Source organism: Meleagris gallopavo, chromosome 6 (genome assembly GCF_000146605.3).
Source record: "Meleagris gallopavo isolate NT-WF06-2002-E0010 breed Aviagen turkey brand Nicholas breeding stock chromosome 6, Turkey_5.1, whole genome shotgun sequence".
NCBI lineage: Eukaryota > Metazoa > Chordata > Aves > Galliformes > Phasianidae > Meleagris > Meleagris gallopavo.
Genome location: NC_015016.2, coordinates 49683069 through 49698261, shown reverse-complemented (window position 1 = coordinate 49698261; position 15193 = coordinate 49683069).

Below are 15193 nucleotides of genomic sequence, written 5' to 3'. Positions count from 1 at the left end.
CTGAGCTCACAGCCATCTCCCGCTGCTGTCACAGCCCCTTGGTCGGTGGCCTCACAGTGCAGGGCTGCGTGTATTTGGGCACCAGGCCGGGCCTGCATCCTTATCACCCTTCGTCGTTCAGTGACTGCCCTTGGTGATGCTGATAGATCTGGGAAAATAAAATCTGCACATATACTGTCTCCACGTGAATCTTTCCTTTGCAAATTGTTTAGAATCATAGAGTTGTTGAATGGCTTGGGTCGGAAGGGGCCTCAAGGATCATGAATCTCCAAATCCCCTGACAGGCAGGGCCACCAACCTCCAGATTTAATACCAACCAGGCCGCCCAAGGCCCCATCCAGCCTGGCCTTGAACACCTCCAGGGATGGACGGGGCATCCTCAGCCTCTCTGGGCAGCTGTTCCAGCACCTCACCACTCGCTCTGTGAAGAACTTCCCCCTGACATCCAACCTCAATCTTCCCTCCTTCAACTTCAAACCATTTCCCCTTGTCCTGCTGTTATCTACCCTTTCCAAGAGTTGACTCCCCTCCTGTTTGTAGGCTCCTTTTAGGTACTGAAGGCTGCAATGAGGTCATCCCGCAGCTTCTCTTCTCCAGGCAGAACAAGCCCAGCTCCCTCAGCCTGTCCTCGTAGAGGAGGTGCTCCAGCCCCCTGATCATCTCTGTGGCTCCTCTGGACCCTCTCCAACAGCTCTCTTTCTTGTTCTGTGCACCTCCACTCTCTCTGTGAAGAACTTCCCCCTGACATCCATTCCAAACCTTCCCTCTTTGAGCTTAAAACCATTCCCCCTTGTTCTATTACTGTCTACCCTTATAAAAAATTGATTCTACTCCCATTTATAATTACCTTTTAAATACTGGGAGGCTGTAATGGGGTCTCCTTGTAGCTTTCTCTTCTCCAGACTGAACAAGCACAGCTTCCTAGACTTGTTTTCATAAGTGAAGTTTTCCAGCCCTCTGATCATCTTTGTGGCCCTTCTCTGGGCCCTCCACAACAGTTCCATGTTTTTCCATACTGAGGACCCCAGACTTGGACACGGTACTGCAGATGGGGCCTCACAAGGGCAGAATAGAGAGGGACAATCACCTCCCTGTCCCTGCTGCCACCCCTTTTCTGATGGAGCCCAGAATACTACTGGCCTTCCGAGCTGCAAGAGAACACCCCGTTTTGTTCACATGGGCTCACGTTTGGAGTTTGTTGAGGTCCCTCTGGATGTCTTCACTTCCTTCTAATGTGTCAGCCACACCACTCAGCTTGATGTCTTCTTTCCTACTGTTGCAGAGCTAGCTGGCTTGTTTTGTACCACTGTTAAGTGTGGCTGCTTCAAAGCCCCTGTACTTGAAACCACCATGTGGTGATTTCCTTCACTGCCGTTCATTTTTGCACACTTATTCAATACGGCATATATTATTGAATCAATTTTCTTACTAATTTCTGCTTGTCACTTGAGAAATATTTTAGGAATCTAGAAATTATCTGTGTACCACTAAGTGCCTTGAGGTATCTTGCTTTATTGTTATTTTGTGCCTCCATGCTGTATGATGTAATTAAAAACTCACAATGAGCCTTGTACTTTTTAAGCCATTTCTGCCTTCAGAGGTGTTTATTGGTTGAACAGAACTTTGATGTGCTATGCTGGTGGACTGTAAGAATTGTTTCACAGGGTGAATCCTGAGACTGAATGCTGGTCTGAGACTAAAATATGTTTTGATTTAATGTTTAGTGTGTTGGGTTCTTTTGTTGTTGTGTTTTTTGGTTTGTTTTTTTTTTCCCCCCAGTTGCTTTCTAAGGTACTAGTGATCAACATATATTAAAGGTTAACTTTGTTTCAGTTTGGTGCATTTGAAGAGCTCCTATTTAATTTTACAAACAGAGCATTGGGCTTGGATTCTCTCTGTTTATAACTGTACACATGAATAACTAGAAGACACAAATTATGCTTGAAATTTGGTTGAAAAAATGGAAAATCTAGGACCGCTTATCTTATCTTTTCTTCCAATATCCATTAGCTTATCTTCCAATATCAGGATACCACTTGCTAGAACGCTTTTGATTCTTATTTTGTTTTTCCGTGAAAACTTTTGGTGAACCTTGTCCTTCTGACATTTTTTTCCCCTCCTTTTCAATTTACATTATTTGTGTATGGTTCCGAAGTCTCCCAGGAGAGTCTCTGTTTTCTTTATCACCTCGTCTGCTCTGTTGGCTAGAACAGTAACAATACCAAACAAGGAAGGCTGCAATTGATGCCAGCCAGTAAAACGTGTGTGGGTATTATATGAGGAATAAACAGATAAGTGAATATTTGTATATGAGTAATAAATAGGTAATATATTCCTGTTTCTAATGTATGTTGTCACTTGCAGTTTAATCAGAAGTAAACTTACTCTCTGGCACATCTATGTGCATTCAAAATTTACAGATCAGTGACTTGTTAGTGGCATTGCTTGCAAGCCATGAAATCCCTCAGGTAAGTTTTGCATGTTGCAGACACCACTGTGTCCTAATATTTTACACGATTGTGTATTCTATATTCCAAGATAGGATAATGGGCTAAAGCATGTCTTCTTTTTGGATTGAGGGAGACAGATGATGTCTTCAGCAGACTGCTTTAAGTCTGCTGAAGCCTCATGGAGCTGGTCTGAAAAAACTTTCACATTCCTTTTCCTAATTACTATAGGCATGTTCACAACAATAATATAGCAAGAAAAAGCAAGGATTAGTCTTCTGAAATGAGTTTGAGAGGAGACCTAGGAAACAGTGCCCTATAACTTTTTTTGTTAGTATTTTCATTCTTAAGTGGATCTGGGAAAGAATTTACAGTAATGATAAGGCATATATTTGCACTGACATTCTTTATTTCACATTATTATGCAAGCAAAGGAGCACAGGTTACCTGTGATCTAACGTATCTGTTTAAGTATGCAAGAATTAGACAGCATTTCTAGGCTATTTTCCTACAAGTTGTAGTTTCACAGTGAGCTGCAGTGAATTCTGCCCTTCCATCCAGCTTGTTGCAGGCACTATTTGTATGCTCTGATACCATCTGATAGTGCTGATATCAATTATGCAGGTAAGAGTGGCCATTGCTTTTCCATCAGGATATAATGCTGCTGTTTATTCTAGAGTAAAAAAAAAAAAAAAGAGTGAGTGACAGAACAGCTCAGAACTGTGACTTTGGGGCTTTGCAAATTGTTTATTATGAACACAATGGGAATTAAGTTTGTTTCTACACAAACTACTGTGTTTAATAAAGAACAAACAAAAGCTTTCTCAGGAATTCATTGTGGAGAAGGTCCACCTGTCCATTTAAAAGATGCTCACTTTCAGTGCTTTACATGCTCAATTTTATTCTTTTTTAACAAATAAAAAATCATAACGGTAGTGAATCTCTCTTCCTTTATTCATTAATGAAGCTGACTGCATGATAAAGCAGCTCACTGTGGTAATGAGAAAGCATGGAGATGCATGGCTCAGCAGTCTACAGTGCAGATACAGAAATCCAGGGTCTAAAGGAGTCAGGAATGTTTGATAGTACTATCAAGCAAGAGTGTGTGACAGTAATTTCTGACTGAGGTTCCTTACTTTCATTTAGTGAAGAGTGTAAGGTCTCAGCAGTGCACTGCAGTTAATGGTGGTAAGGGTTTACAGGAATTGTAAACCCTAGTCGAAAATTAGGAAATTGTACCCTAGTGCTTCTTTATGATGTCTGTGGTAGTGGAACTGGCTAATATCAGGGGTTTCTTCACTTTCTAAAACCACACTGGATGTGATTTTTATAACTTCCAAATTTTCCTAACACAGGTATTGTCCAAAACGCTGTTGAAATAAGTGGAAGAAATAAAGCAGAAACATTTCAAAGGGAATGTTTTCAAGAGAAAATATATTCTAAAGATAGAATATCTTGGGTTGGAAGATCAACTAGCAAGATCAACAAGTGCCAACCGCCAGCCATGGGCAAGGCTGCCACCCACTAGATCAGTTTGCTCAGAGCCCCATCCAACCTGGCCTTGAACACCTCCAGGGATGGGGCATCTGCAACATCTCAGGGCAGCCTGTGCCAGTGCCTTGCCACCCATCTGAGTGAAAAATTTCACCTGACTTCTAATCCAAATCTCTCCTCTTTTAGCTTAAAACCATTCCCGCTTTTCTTATCACTATCAGACCATGAAAAAAGATTATTTCCCTTCTGATAATAAGCTCCTTTTAAGTACTGGAAGTCTTTCCACAGCCTTCTTTTCTCCAGTCTGAACAAGACGGGGCAGCTGATGAGAACAAGAGTAAAGGAATTTGGAAGACTAAGTCGGTGTCGGATCATCTTGGTAGCCAAGCTAAAAGCATAGCAGAAATTAGGAAGAGTAGTTCTTTGGAATGCTCCATTCCATATTCTGTGTTGTAAGCTTTGGAGAAGCTGCCAGTATCTCTCGTGGACAAAGGCTCTCAAGGGTAGAGCATTTGTCTTACAGTGCTCTTTGGCTGGTGTACTTGGCACCTTGTGAGTGAGAGTTCTCTATGGATTGGTATGACAGAACCTATGCTTGTTAGCAGTTCTTCAGTTTTTTCTTCTGTAGGGGATAGATTGGCTCATCTCTTCAGAGTTGAGGTTGAGATCTCACTCAAGCAAACCACAGCTCTTTTAACGATAAACCTCCAATACATTTCCATGTTAAAAATGCATGTTATAAGCAAGTATGGACATAGTGTACAAGAGTAATCTCTTTCATGGAGAGGGGAGGTGAGACCTCTTTCTTTTACAGCTGTAAAATACACTCATACACTGTAAAAACAGTTGTCTTTGGAATTCTATCTTTCCTCCTCCATTACTAGCAATTTATTAATGGTTTGGAATAAAAAGAGCAGAAGCTGCTAGATCACTGGCATGCCAGAGACCCTGCCAGAAGTAGACTACAAGGCAAAGCACTGTTGTTTTATGTTTGTTTGTTTGTTTGTGTTCTTTTCTGTTAGTGCAGAAAAGATAAAAGCACTGGAGTAACAAAAATAAGTGAGCTAACAATAACATGAGGACAGTCAAAGACAAAATAGGTCTTACCAGATAGTTCAGTGATTGGCTTCTGAGTTGGTTCCTTATTTGACTCCACACTTGGGTTAGGGGTGGTTTCAGTACTTGGCTCTCCACTTATCTCCCAAGTGCCTTGTTCCACTTCCTGTACCCCGGTGTTCCCAGATTGCTCCATGCCTTCCTCTTTGCATGGGTCTCTGCTGTATTCCACGGGGAACTCGCTGCTTGATTGCATGTTGAGATCATTGCTTTGCTCCACACTCGTTTCCTCAAGCACAGGGGTAACAGGTGTGCCTGCAAATAAAAGGAGTTTACATGGATGAGGAAAACTGTGGGAAAACCCCAGGTACTTCTAGGGTTGTCTACACATGTGCATAATTGCTTTTGTGGATCAGAGACCCCGAGCAGGAATTGGAGAAGGGAGATAAATCTGGGAATAAATCCACTCCAGATAGTGAATCTCAATTCAAATTTATGAAGATTGTTTTGCCAGTGTTTGACTCACCGTGTGCCTTTAGCAGGTTGACCAGAATCAGAACCAGCACTGCTGAATAGATTGCCGTCTTCTTCAGCATTATTACCTAAATGTCACACTAAGCACAGGTGTTTGGAGCAAAAGTTGGAGTACTTCACCAAGAGAAAGCCCTGGCTATTTAAAGGCAAGCCTTTACCACCGTGCGCTTTGAAAATACCAGGTTGGAAAAAAAAAAAAGTCCAAATTACATTCCTGAAATGAGTTTAGTGCTTGTCAGGAACTGTTATCGGTCAATTCCTGGCCCTTGCTACGGGAAAAGATAACCTTTTCCATAAGCAGTTTAGGATGCTATGGGCTGAGAGGTGGGGCGGTAGTAGGCAGGGCCCCAGGTGGCTGTGACACTGATAAAGTGTCACTGTGTGCTTCTGGCAGGGCTGGTTTCTCAAGGCAATTCATCCTGGTGGTTTAGAATGAAGACCTCCAAAAATCCTTTGATTGTGATGCTTAAGAAATCAAATGCGCCTCACGCTAACAGGTGAAAGGTGGAGGTCGGCTAAAAAATGTGCAACCGGCTTCTGTGCGTAAGGAAACAGTGGTGCTAAAGTACAGCGAAGTTTTGGAAAAGGCTGGGTGAGCATCTCATTGGAACACCTTCTTTTCTCATCGTGCGTTTCTGCTCTGTGTTTACATGGTATCCCAGGGGCTAACTCAGTCCAAAGTAGCGCATTTTGAATGTTTGCACTGTATGAGACAAATCCCCAGGGAGAAGCCAGCTTTTTTGCGTGGTTTGCTTCAATTTTACAGAAAGGCCATTTCTGATACAGAAAAAAAAAATGCTGTTTGTGTGTACACAGGTCCCCATGACTTTCCTTATCTCTCCTCACCACTACCTGGTTGTGGTAAGACACTCAGCAACTGTGGCAGGTGTAGAAGGTCAGTGGTGTTTCAGCAGTGCTCAGGCAGCAGCAGCCTCAGGCCTGTGTGCTCAGTTTTCTTGTGATACTAATCTGCAGCTGTGGGCCTGGTTCTTCATCTTACATTCATAAGAGTGAGTGGTATAATTGCTATAACTAGCAATTCTGCAGTAATTAGCAGAAGTAGGTTCACGTCAAATCAGTGTAAAGGAATTCAGAATCTGGCTCTTCAAGATTTTTTTTTTTTCCTACTTCCATAATTTCACTTGTTTAATATTGCATCAACTTAGTTTTTCAGCACTGTGTTTCTTTCAAGTTGCTTCCACCTCTAGGGTTTGCCTCAGGCATTCTTCTTCTAATCAAGCTTCTAATGGTGCAACAGACGGGTGTTGGTTTTTTTTTCTTCTTTTTCTTGACATGGAAAAGAAAAGCTGATGCCCACGAACATCTACAGATAGATGCTGCTGCAGGTTTCTCTTGTGTTGCTAGTTTCAGTTCATGCGTAAATTTTTGTTTTTACTAAATGTGAATGGAAGAATACGTCAAAGACTCATCTGAAAGAGGTAATAGCATGATGCATAGGTCAGAAGTCTCCAGATTGTAATTGTAAGCAGCAGGAATCTTCAGTACAAGGCTAAGAACCCTTCCTCCAGCTGCCCCGCTGAATGCTTTTTCTAACACAGTTATCTTTATGAGTTGGTGGGCATGATATTTGTGGAGGCAAAGCAAACATGTTGCAGATTCTTTTATTCCTACTGAATTATCACTGTGCAAGGAAAGAGGGATTGTCACATTACTCCCGCAGTGGATCTCAAAGTTTTTAAACTATTTCTCTTATGGTGAGTGAAATGAAATACTGAAGTTAAAAGGCAGGAGACCTTTCCAAGGTTCACTGAGCAAAGTTTCCCATCTTTATCTTCTCGTATCTCTACTGCTTGTTTCACTGTTACAGTTTCTAATAAACTGAAGGAAGTGAATGTAAGCGTTTTTAGGCAGAGTTACAATTCACTGTTAGATTCATTGGCTGCTCACCACTGTCAGTTCAGTTGTTGCAACTCCACAAGCAGAAGTAGTCAAGGCTTACATTACGAGGAGGAGCTCTTGATGTTTTTTTTCTGAGGACTAGTGTGGAGGCCTGTCACCATTCAGCATCTTCAGTTACCTGGAAGTAAATGGATCTAGCATTGCTGAACAAATCTACAAATTAGATGAGATTCCTGCAGAATAAATAACATTGAGGACAGAACGTATAGGCTTACTGCATTTTACTGCCTTTTTTTTGCCAAAAAGCCTCATTCAATAAGGCAACTTACGTGTACAGGGAGGCTACATCCTGCAAAAGTCTTTCTCCAACTTTTTCCCTCCTCAATTATCAGAGTTCAGTCCGTAGTCCAAATATTACATCTATTGTAAAATATAACGTAGTCACTGTAAAGAAGTAAATTAATGTGTTAATTTCAGGAACAAAATCCTTCTTTATGAAAGAAGAAAACTTTCAGAAGCCCAGCCTATTTACTGTATCAAAAAGAAAGACACAGGTTTGACTTATGGTTTGGATTTCCATGGGGAAAAAATATGCTGGGTTCTAAATGAGTGACGAATGCCATGGATAAAAACATAACCAGAGACTGTGGCTTGATGTCAATCCAGAAGTTAACGATTTAGGCACCTGTCACTTGGCTTAGTAAGTGGGAAATGAGTTATACCTAAGAATCTGATAAGTTAAAAAATAAAAAATAAAAAGTTTGATTATTCAGTGGTACCTTGTAGTCTCTTGCGTTGCAGTTGTCCAGATTATATGTTGTTATTTATCTCTTAGAAATAAGTAAATATGATTTAATATTGTGGAGATGGATCCACATCTTCCACTACGGGATGATGAGAGAATTTGGTTTCATTGTTAAAATGCTGAAGGTTACAGCATACCCAGTCATTTGCATGAACAGTTCAGACACTGTTCAGTTCACTTATGTAGAGCAGACAAAAGAGATCTTTAGCTGAAAAAAATAGTATCATAGGATAGTTAAGATTGGGAGGAAGCTCAGGAGATCTTCAGTCCAATCTCCTGCTCAAAACAGGTCTCCGAGCTCCTACCATCTTACTCAGGCCTTTAGTCAGTCTGGTCTTGAAAGCCTCTAAGTATAGAGCCTTTCTGGGCATTTTGCTCCAATGCTAGTCTGTCATGGTGCAAAAGTGCTTCCCTATATTCAGAGTCTCCCATGTTTCAGCTCATGCCTGTTATCTCTTATTCTCCCACTACTTACCGCTGTCAAGCCTGGCCATGTTGTTTTGATTACCTTGATAAATGGTTGGGAGGCTGATAACTTACATGAGTTTATTTACATATTACCTGGATGCTTATGTTTCCCTGGGCATCAATTTATGACCACCTTTGTAAACAGGACTCTAGGCTAGATGGACCATTAGTCTGACTAGATTGACCTTTAGCATCCTTTGATGGACTAGCCCGAGAGGGAAAAGATGTGAATCCAAATTTGGATGTCTGGAACAGCTGCAGAATACTTAGAACAAATGTAGCTGGTATTTTCATTACTATGTAAATAAGCAAATTCTCATTTTTATTTTTAAAGCATTGCAGAGCACTTTAGGCATAAAACCTACTTTTCAGGTTTTGGTATCTTACCAAAGGAGACCATTAGGAAGATTGTTTAATTTTCAGGACTAGACTTGGTGCTAAAGACTATGGACAACATAAGATAGAAACAAGCTGTTGTGAAAACAAGCTGTTTCTTTGTTAGCAGGAAGAACCAGATTTTCTGGAAAGGTGAAGGATGCTAAGACTTTTGTTCTTTTCTTGTGAGCTGTTGTTGTAAATGGCCTAGGGCATCTTCTGACAGATAGAACTATTTTGTGTTTTGGGAAAAGGATTTATGGTAGTTTCCCTCTGGGTACTTCATTTGTATTTTGCAAAGAGGTTTTCTTTTTCATGGGATTTAGCTTGACATAAAAGGAGAATCAAAGATTCTGTTTCTTCAGAGCTTAATTCCACAGGAAGAGAAATACATTTCGCAGCCTTCTCGTTTTGTTTCAGTTTTTCAGTAAGGCAGATCTTGGCCTTCTACTGCGAATCTGGAAAAAATACAAAGTCGGGATGTTTTGTGTTTAAGTAAAGATAGACTGAGCAATATATCTGAAGCTCAAAGTATACCTTAGAATGATGTTTTGTGTGCTGTGCTTCATGCCAGAGTTTCAGCACTATTTGGGTCTCGGCCACTTTTTTCTTTCCCTCTTGTTCTGGCAACAGACATCACTGAAAAGAGCCTGGCTCTGTACTTCGCACCCTTCCTTCAGGGACTTATACACGTTGATAACATATTCTTTGAGCCTTCTCTTCTCCAGGCTGAGCAGTCCCAGCTTGCTCAGCCTTTCCTCATCCATGAGATGCTCCAGTCCCTTCATCATCCTCATGGCCCCTTGCTGGACTCTCTCCAGTATGTCCATGTCTCTTGTACTGATGGGACCGCAACTCCAGATGTGGTCTCACCATTACTGAAGAGAGGGAATCACCTCCCCTACCCTTATGGCAACCCTCCTCCTCATGCACCTAAGATACCTATTACCCACCTTTGCTGCAAGAGTGTGCTGCTGGCTCATGTCATCAGTTAGTTAATATTCTGCTACATCATACCTTTAATGCATCATTCAGTAGGAAAATGTCTGGAAACCCAGAAACAAAACATCATCCTAAAGTAAATCGTGAGATGATGCTCTGGGATTTACCTATAAGAAAATACTTATGATTTTAGAACAACAAGTTTCATTAAAAAAAAAAATAATCATGCTGTAGCAAACTGTTAGAAACTTAGTGGAAAGACAGCCTGAGGGATATTCAGAAGGACTGCAGTTGTTGGAGGGGAGCACAATAAAAGCACAGCAAATAACACTCCTGTGAAGGAGCAGAGAGGCACTTTAAGGACTCAAGAAACAGAAGGAAATCATGGAAAATATAGAAGCAAAACTATGTTGCTCAGAAATCACGTGGAGGAAAAAAGATACACGTAGAAATAAGAACATGGTAAACTAGAAGCAGAATGAAGCTGTGTAGGCTTTGACTGCTCTGTAGAAACAATCAGAAGCCTCCACTTTTTTACTTAATCACTGTGCTTTTGATTTCCTCTTTATTCCAACACAGATTGAAAGAGCAGAAGTTCCTGATTCTTCACTTTTTCTACCATTTGTTTGAATAGCCAGTTTTGGCTATTTAAGCAAACTCATCTATCTATCTATATTTGTCATATTTAGGATATATATTTGAATTCTTTGAACTGATATAAAAGTCCTTACAGATGCTCACATTTCATTTTGAGAAGTGCAATTTGATATGGCTTAAATGGAATTACATTGAGAGTTCCTCGTAATGATCCTGTGTACAAATAATAAAAGATCATGCAGGCAGCTTAACTAAAAAACTAGAAGAGCTGCTCAGACACCTTGATGCCACCCAAAAAGACAGTTCTGATTCCTTTTCCTATTCTGTGTTCCCATGTTTTCTTTTGTGTTACCAGTGGTGCTCACCTGACTCTGCGATATCTGATTCAGCTCACTGAAAACAATTATTTCCTGCTAAATCAAATAATTAAATCTCATTTGAAGTCAGATGGGCAATGGGGATGATGCAGGGAACCAGAGAGAATGCATGGTCCTGTGCAGTTATTTCAGAGGCAATGAGCTGCTCAGTCACCTCTGCTGGTCTTATCTGCCTGCTCCATTGCTTACTGGATGTTGAAGCTGAAGGCTGCATATATACTCTCTTTTTTTTTGTCTGCATTAAGACAAATTGGCAGTAATTAGTCCAAATGGCAGTTTGCAGTGATATTCCACGGGGGAAAGACAGACAAAGAGAATTAGCTGATGCATTGATTCAACAGTTTGTTTAGTAGGAGATGCGGGGTATTATTCCTGCATTTATCAACATAATTCTCAAGCTTATCTTTGTATTCTTATTCCAACAGCAGCACATGCTATCTGCTTTCTCTTTTTGTGTTTATTTCTCTCATCACTGCTCCCTAAATGTGTATTTGCTACTGTTTCATGGGACAGCTGTAATATACTTTCCACTGAGAGCTGTGTGAAAGAAGTGGGGAAGGAAGCTCACCTAAACTTTGCAGGAAGGAGTGGATAGGGGTATTTTATCCATAAAACTTCAGGCTTTCATCTTTCTGCCAATGGGCAGAAATGCTCACTTAGAGATAAAAGGCCCCTCCTTGACCTTTGAGATCTTCAGCTTACCAAAAAGCGTATTTCACCCTGTAATTATGTGGCTTCCCACCACTGCTGTAACCTTTCTGGAATGAAGTGCATGATGTAGGAATGGATCAGTGGAGAAGCAGGTGCCATAGTGGCACAGATACCACAGCTTTTCTGCTCTGAAAGGGTATTTAGCATAATATCTTAATCTCAGCAGGTTCTGAGGAAGTGAGAGAACACTTCGTATCTTCTTCAGAGCCAAGGAAAACACACCGCACTTTAGCAAATGCTTTCTCAGAATGCTTTAAGTTTCTGTAACTATTGATCACTTCTAAAATTTTGCATGGCAAGTAAAGTGGCAGAAATATTAACGCAGCACAACATCACTTGCAAGTATATCATTTCCATTTATAGGAAGGCAAGCAAACAGGAATCTACAGTATGCTTTAAAAATGGCTTGTGAATAGCACAGTGAAGTCACAGATTTCATGCACAGGACAATGTTTTTTGTACAAGACAAGTTGTGCCTGATTATAAAATTCTTTCCCTTTTGTCATAGGATTCGGTATTAACAGGGCTGCTCTTAAAGTAATGCCTCCTATTTTGTTATCTTTGCCCACAACATCAGAGGCTGATGTTGGTAGTATGTCAGTAGGGATTGAGCTTCCTGCCAGTATTCCATTACATTTTGTTGACGTGTGACAGACGGCAGCAGAGACATAGTCTGACAAATAGGCATTTGACATGGAAGTGCGTATGAAGCAAAGCTGTGTCACTGAATCCTCCATGAGGAAAAATGTCACCCACTGACGCCTGCTGAATGTGTATGGAGACCAAACAGTGGGTGTGAGCACAGTGAGTTGGTGGGTGGTGCATTTCAGCATCAGTGACAGTGACATGAAAGACAAGATGTGTTCTGGATGACATGCACAGCCATCACGCCACAAAACGAAGAAATCTCAATCAGTTCATCCACACAAATTGGCAGGCTGCAACCAGGGAGCTGTGTGCAGAGCTGAATATTGGCTTGAATGTGTTGGAAACAACACTGGCAACATTGGAATATTGCAAAGCCTGTGCCAGGTGAGTCGCACAGGTGCTTACACAGAAACAGAAAGAACACAACAGTGGACAACAGGATGATCTCGAGCCACCAGTGTGCTCTTGTGGCCAAGAAGGCTAGTGGTATCCTGCAATGCATAATAAAAAGTACGGCCAGCAGACTGAGGAAGTGATCCTCCCCCTTTATCCTGCCCTCGTGAGGCTGCATTTAGAATACTGTGTCCAGTTCTGGGCTCCCCAGTTCAAAAAAGACAGGGATCCCCTAGAAGGAGTCCAGCAGAGGGCCAGAAAGGTGATTAAGGGCCTGGAGCAGCTCCTGTATGAGGAAAGGCTGAGTAACCTGGGTCTGTTCAGCCTGGAAAAAAAGAAGACATGAGAGAGGATCCGATTAATGTTTATAAAGATCTACAGGGAAGTCGGGGATGGGAGGCAAATGGATGAGGCCAGGCTCTTCTCAGTGATGTGTAGAGACAGAACAAGGAGTAATGGCCTGAAAATAGAAAGATCTGTACTAATATGCAACAAACTTCTTTACTGTAGGGGTAATGGAGCATTGGAACATGTTGCCCAGAGAGACTGTGGAATCTCTTTATAGAGATATCAAAGACCCAGCTGGACATCTACCTGTGTGACCTATTGTAGGGTACCTGCTTAAGTGGGGAGGTTGGACTCAATGATCTCTTGAGGTCTCTTCCAACCCCTGCAATTCTGTCATTTTATGTGATTCTGTGAACACCATATGCAAGTTTGTCAAGACCTGTTGAAACAGTGAGGCTGAAGGTCACAGTTGACTGGATCACATTATTACTGGCGGTGAAACGTAGAGTCACCACTACGTCCAGCAGACAAAATGGCACTTCATGGAGTAGCAATATGTGAATTCCCCATCGAGGATGAAGTTCACGAAGTGGCACTCAGTAGGTAAAGAGATGTGCACTGTCCTTTGGAATAGGAAAGGGGTGATCCTTCTGGATTTCCTGGAGTCCAGACAAACCTTCAACTCTAACTCCTACATTGCGTGCAGACTAAAGGCCCAAACTTCCAGAGTCAGGCCAGAGGAGAAGACAACCTTTCTCATACAATGTGCAGCCTTTCCCATGCTAGGCCCCATTCCAGTTTGAAGATCATAGAGCATATTGCCAGTCATGGCTGGTCTTTTTTTGCACATATTCAACAATTTTTTATGAAAACCTGGTTAATTCATGGTGAACCTATAAGAAGAGCAGGGATACTTTAAACTCTTGAAACTACCAGCATGTGGGTAAGAGACTCACTTTCTCATCAGGATGTTTTTTTGTAAGATGTTCATCTTCAAGTCACTGCTCTGACTTGTATTTCAAGAAAGACCCTTCTTTTGGGAGGAGGAAGGACATTTCAATAAAGGCACCAATTATCATCTCTTTTGGGAAGTTTACCAAAATGGCCATGCTAAGGCAATAACAGGTTCTGTACAGAGCTGGAATCTACCTATTTCATGTTGTCTTTGATGTACATCACTGACATAAATAAGTCAGTGGGAATGCCATTACTTGCTCCTGCCTTGAATGTAGATATTGGTTATGTCAGTCCTGATTCTTTAAATGCTTTTGTCACTGTTTGCCTACAGTCAGTAGAGAGGTGGATTGCACAGCTCATAAATTTTGCTGTCTTCCCTTAGAGAAGTCAGGTGTGTTTTTAATTCTTAGTGGAGCCAGTTGAGTTTTCAGGTGAAACACTTTCCCATTGGAAATATTCATTTGCCAGCACCGAAACATTCAGTGCTGCTGTTCTATTCTGTCAAAAAACATTTGATAGATACCAAGGACATAGCAACAAATAGCCGAGTACGTTTAAGTGGAAAAGAGAAAAGGCACACCATTTTGTAAGAGCCTTCAGGGAGGAGTAGTGAACCAAGAGAACAAATGGTTTTTCAGATGGAATGTGATAGGTGTATGTAAAGGATTGTATGATCTGATTGGGATAGCTAGAGGCTGCATTCAGAAAAATCTCTTCCAGATATATCTCTTGGGATTATTTTTTATTTCACCCTCGAGGCAGAACAGGCTGGGGAAAAATTAATATTTCAGGATTTCTTCTTTCAGTTTTTACCACTTGTCTTCAGATTTTGTTTGTATTTTATTTCTATTCATAAATAAATCAAAGATCATAGTAATATTTAGTTTGAAGGCACTGGTTTTACACCTAGAACTCCTGGAGACGCAGTGCAGAGGTTTATTCCCTCCCACTGGATCAGAAGACAGACTGGGTTGTTGGCCATGGAAAGTTAAAACTGCTTAACACAGTGTGACACTGCTCCACTTGCAAACAGTATTATTTTTGGTTTTTGCTATCCAAATCCATCTGAATTGACAATAAATTTTCCCCAAGTTAACCTGTTTCACTCACAATAGTTGTAAGCAACCTCCCTGTCTTTTTCTCAGTCTAAAGATTTTATTATTCCCAGTTTTATTTTTCTCTGTCTCAGCAAGGTGTGGAGACTGACTGAGTAGTTGGGTGGCAGTTTGGTTGTCTGCCAC